Below are 6,409 nucleotides of genomic sequence, written 5' to 3'. Positions count from 1 at the left end.
TACATATATCCTGATGTACTCCTCACATATTACATATATCCTGATGTACTCCTCACATATTACATATACCCTGATGTACTCCACACATATTACATATATCCTGATGTACTCCTCACACATTACATATACCCTGATGTACTCCTCATATATTACATATACCCTGATGTACTCCTCACATATTACATATATTCTGATGTACTCCTCACATTACATACATCCTGATGTACTCCTCACAGATTACATATACCCTGATGTACTCCACACATATTACATATATCCTGATGTACTCCTCACATATTGCATATATCCTGATGTACTCCTCACATATTACATATACTCTGATGTACTCCTCACATATTACATATACCCTGATGTACTCCCCACATATTACATATATCCTGATGTACTCCTCACATATTACATATATACTGATGTACTCCTCACATATTACATATACCCTGATGTACTCCTCACATATTACATATATCCTGATGTACTCCTCACACATTACATATACCCTGATGTACTCCTCATATATTACATATACCCTGATGTACTCCACCCAGCTTACATATAGCCTGATGTACTCCTCACATATTACATATATCCTGATGTACTCCTCACATATTACATATATCCTGATGTACTCATTACATATACCCTGATGTACTCCTCACATATTACATATACACTGATGTACTCCTCACATATTACATATACCCTGATGTACTCCTCACATATTACATATATCCTGATGTACTCCTCACATATTACATATACCCTGATGTACTCCTCACATATTACATATACCCTGATGTACTCCTCACATATTACATATATCCTGATGTACTCCTCACATATTACATATATCCTGATGTACTCCTCACATATTACATATACCCTGATGTACTCCTCACATATTACATATACCCTGATGTACTCCTCACATATTACATATATCCTGATGTACTCCTCACATATTACATATACCCTGATGTACTCCTCACATATTACATATACCCTAATGTTCTCCTCACATATTACATATATCCTGATGTACTCCTCACATATTACATATATCCTGGTGTACCCTGATGTACTCCTCACATATTACATATACCCTGATGTACTCCTCACATATTACATATACCCTGATGTACTCCTCACATATTACATATACCCTGATGTACTCCGCACATATTACATATACCCTGATGTACTCCTCACATATTACATATACCCTGATGTACTCCTCACATATTACATATACCCTGATGTACTCCTCACATATTACATATACCCTGATGTACTCCGCACATATTACATATACCCTGATGTACTCCTCACATATTACATATACCCTGATGTACTCCTCACATATTACATATACCCTGATATACTCCTCACATATTACATATACCCTGATGTACTCCTCACATATTACATATACCCTGATGTACTCCTCACATATTACATATATCCTGATGTACTCCTCACATATTACATATACCCTGATGTACTCCTCACATATTACATATACCCTGATATACTCCTCACATATTACATATACCCTGATGTACTCCTCACATATTACATATACCCTGATGTACTCCTCACATATTACATATATCCTGATGTACTCCTCACATATTACATATATCCTGATGTACTCCTCACATATTACATATACCCTGATATACTCCGCACAGATTACATACACCCTGATATACTCCTCACATATTACATATACCCTGATGTACTCCTCACATATTACATATACCCTGATGTACTCCTCACATATTACATATACCCTGATGTACTCCTCACATATTACATATACACTGATGTACGCCTCACATATTACATATATCCTGATGTACTCCTCACATATTACATATACCCTGATGTACTCCTCACATATTACATATACCCTGATGTACTCCTCACATATTACATATACCCTGATGTACTCCTCACATATTACATATATCCTGATGTACTCCTCACATATTACATATACCGTGATGTACTCCTCACATATTACATATACCCTGATGTACTCCTCACATATTACATATATCCTGATGTACTCCTCACATATTACATATATCCTGATGTACTCCTCACATATTACATATACCCTGATGTACTCCTCACATATTACATATATCCTGATGTACTCCTCACATATTACATATATCCTGATGTACTCCTCACATATTACATATATTCTGATGTGCTCCTCACATAGTACATATATCCTGATGTGCTCCTCACATATTACATATATCCTGATGTACTCCTCACATATTACATATACCCTGATGTACTCCTCACATATTACATATACACTGATGTACTCCTCACATATTACATATATCCTGATGTACTCCTCACATATTACATATATCCTGATGTACTCCTCACATATTACATATACCGTGATGTACTCCTCACATATTACATATACCCTGATGTACTCCTCACATATTACATATATCCTGATGTACTCCTCACATATTACATATATCCTGATGTACTCCTCACATATTACATATACCCTGATGTACTCCTCACATATTACATATATCCTGATGTACTCCTCACATATTACATATATCCTGATGTACTCCTCACATATTACATATATTCTGATGTGCTCCTCACATAGTACATATATCCTGATGTGCTCCTCACATATTACATATATCCTGATGTACTCCTCACATATTACATATACCCTGATGTACTCCTCACATATTACATATACCCTGATGTACTCCTCACATATTACATATACCCTGATGTACTCCTCACATATTACATATACCCTGATGTACTCCACCCAGCTTATATATATCCTGATGTACTCCTCACATATTACATATACCCTGATGTACTCCTCACATATTACATATACCCTGATGTACTCCTCACATATTACATATATCCTGATGTACTCCTCACATATTACATATACCCTGATGTACTCCTCACATATTACATATATCCTGATGTACTCCTCACATATTACATATATCCTGATGTGCTCCTCACATATTACATATATCCTGATGTGCTCCTCACATATTACATATATCCTGATGTGCTCCTCACATATTACACATACCCTGATGTACTCCTCACATATTACACATACCCTGATGTACTCCGCACAGATTACATATATCCTGATGTCCTGATGTACTCCCCATATATTACATATACCCTGAGGTACTCCTCACATATACATATATCCTGATGTACTCCTCACATATACCCTGATGTCCTGATGTACTCCCCATATATTACATATACCCTGATGTACTCCCCACATATACATATATCCTGATGTACTCCTCACATATACATATATCCTGATGTACTCCTCACATATACATATATCCTGATGTACTCCTCACATATACATATATCCTGATGTACTCCTCACATATACATATACTACTTCAAAGTAGTGCTCCTTCCCTTTTAAGCCCCGCTGTGTGTCCAAACAGCAGTTTATTACCACATTTGGGGTATTTCCGTAATCGGGAGAAATTGCTTTACAAATGCTGGGGTGTTTTTTTTCCTTTATTCATTGTGTAATTTAAAAATGTCAAAACATTTTCAGCACCGGAATCCCCAGTAAGCAGCAGAAGTATCTTGGAGCTGGGACTGGATTTTCTGGTTGTGATTGCAGGCTCATGTGGAACATCTTGTTCTGTAATGATTAACTCATGACACAGTTGATGGCAATGTTCCAGACACTGTTCTCCTCCCAGAGAACTGTCTGAGGGTGACTACCCGGAGAACCCAACACCTCGCCAGCCCTGGTCCGCTACAAGGTGAGTCCGGCAGGATGAGGAATATTATACCTGATAATGCAATAGTCATGTCCTCAATGTATCCCTCAGCCTAGTCATTTATTGTCATTAACCCTTTGTTATCACATCACATTAACCCTTTCTTGGTCTCCTACAGCTTTTACTAAGTAAAGTGTATACACGGGATGCAGGGCTCCTCCGGAGAAGTGACTGGGAGAAGTGACTGGGAGAAGTGACTGGGAGAAGTGACCGGTAGAAGTGACTGGGAGAGGTAACTGGGAGAGGTGACTCTGGCCGGGGAATCCAGTCTTGTAGAGAGCACACCTCTATGTAGATAGCACCGCACTGCCTGAAGATAGCAAACCCCCCAACCCCCATAGATACCGTAGATAGTGCCACTGTAGCTCCCTGTAGGAGCGGAATCCTTGGCGGCGAACCCGCTCTGGCAGGGGGATTCCACTCCTGGAAAAGCCCCCGATGTCACTATCTATATATGGACAGTGACGTCAAGGGGTTACTCCTGGAGCGGAATCCCCGGCCCCCTGTGGCAGGGGATTCCGCTCTTCTTACGTCACTGTCCATATATGGTCAGAGACTTCAGGAGCTCCTCTATGGGTGGAATTCACGGCCAGAGGGATTTCGCTCCTACAGTGAGCTACAATGGTGCTATCTACAGGGTAGGGTGTAGTATTTACAAGGGGGGGGTGCTATCTACAAGGGGGATGCTATCTACAGATAGGATGCTATGTGGGGGGGGGGGGTAGAAATATCTACAGGGGACACTGTGGCGCTATCTACTGTACATGGGCACTGTGGCACTATGTGGGCACAGACACTTTATATGTAGGTACTATTTCAGGGGTTTGGGACAAAAAAAAACCTTGACAAATGAAATCCATCCTTTTTTTAACGGACTGGAAATGGATGCGAATTTTGAGACAATAATGCAAAACGGCCATGAAATACTGACAGTTGATCCGTTTTTAATGGCCATTTTTTTTCACTGTTGTGTGGATGTCGCCTAATACTACCACATGCAAGATCTCTCCACGTTTCTGTCTCGTTACACCTGAGATACGTTTTTTACAGTCTATTTTCAGATTTTCCTTTTCACATTCGGCACAAACGTAAAATCTACGTTACAATTCCCAGCAATAGAATTATTTGTTTCCATAATCGCGGCCTAAGAAGATTTGCGTCTGTTCTGTCGACCTCCTGATATAATTCCTACATTCTTCTACTTCCTGATGCTTTCGCTTGGGATGTCTTCGCCCGTTTTCTAGATGAAGGATTGCGATATAGACGGATCACCAATGTTAAATATTAAGGAGTTCATCATAAAATTCTTGTTGGGTTTATAATAGGAGGACCACGATACTTATACAAAAAAAATTTGGTTTATTAGAATCTTCGTGGATATTGTAGGAAAAGACACAGAAAAATATACATTAAATATTCATAAGAAAATATAGAATAATTGACATTTACAGGAAAAGAGACGCTCGTACAGTTGCTGCTGTGATTCTCGTTATGTCTCTGTCCATGACCCCCTCCCCCGGGTGTTCGCTGTGGATGAGGTGCCCGGTGTTCGTATCACTGGTGCCACATATTACAGGCATGTCCTAAACTAAATATGTTTTTGTCTCTGCATATAAAGAAGAGAACTCCCATCTTCCTTAGGATATGGAAATAACTATATTTACTTGGTCAACTGTGTGTCAGCAAAAGTGTATAAGTGGCCACTGAATATCATTGATCGTGTGACACTCCCTCAGAGATAGCAGCTGATAACAGAGAGTTGTAGACGTGCAGGTACAATGCTCATCATGACATTTGGTTGCCGGACATCTTCCTATCTGATGTTTTGCTGCTTCTTCCAGATGATGGAAAGTTTTTTCCCCGTTCTGTCTTTTGTCTCCATTATTAAAGGTGAGTGATTCTTTCTTTATCAGAACATCATATTCCGGCACCGAGATATTATACATTTGTTATTTACATATACAGTGACATCCATGGCAACTCCTTGAGCGGAATCCCTGTTGCCGACTCTGGCTGGGAATTCCGCTCCAGTAGGAGCCCCTGACGTCAATGTCCATATATGGACAGTGACCTCAGGGGTTTCCTCTCGAATTTCCGGCCAGATCATCGGCAACGGGGATTCCGCTCAATCAGTAGCCACTGACGTCACTGTCCATATATGGACAGTAATGTCAAGGGCTTCCCCGAGCACAGCGCTTAAAGTATTGCTGTACCCGGGGAGTCCTCGGTAAGCGGAGGAGGTCCCTCTGCTCTGAACTAATTCTGAAGCAGGGAGCTGACGGTTCTCTGTTCAAAATTGGGTTCAACTGTATCTACGTCCTGGGGATGCAGATACAGTTGACAACGGGACATGCCCCCGGCCTCCCGGGACAGCGGGCACCACCTGGAATCCAGGACTGTCCCGCTGAATCCAGGATGGTTGGGAGGAATGGCACCTAATGACCATATGACGCAGGTGATTAAAAGTGAATTCCATCAGGATCCAGACATGTAACACCTCATGGAGCAATGTCATTAGGGGACAAAAAAAAATTAAGAAACTGGCC

The 6,409-nt window shown here is 40.3% G+C and overlaps 1 long non-coding RNA gene across 1 annotated transcript; it reads left to right on the top strand.

Annotated features, from left to right (window-relative positions):
* The first annotated feature begins 3,748 nt into the window (after positions 1-3,748).
* LOC142664075 (uncharacterized) lies at positions 3,749-5,738 on the top strand. The gene is made up of 3 exons (XR_012851183.1): positions 3,749-3,845; positions 3,982-4,095; positions 5,482-5,738. It is a non-coding gene; the product is annotated as an uncharacterized LOC142664075 (long non-coding RNA).
* The last annotated feature ends 671 nt before the right edge of the window (positions 5,739-6,409 follow it).

This window comes from Rhinoderma darwinii, chromosome 11 (assembly GCF_050947455.1).
Source record: "Rhinoderma darwinii isolate aRhiDar2 chromosome 11, aRhiDar2.hap1, whole genome shotgun sequence".
NCBI classification, from domain to species: domain Eukaryota; kingdom Metazoa; phylum Chordata; class Amphibia; order Anura; family Rhinodermatidae; genus Rhinoderma; species Rhinoderma darwinii.
This window is presented reverse-complemented; position numbering and strand designations above follow the sequence as displayed.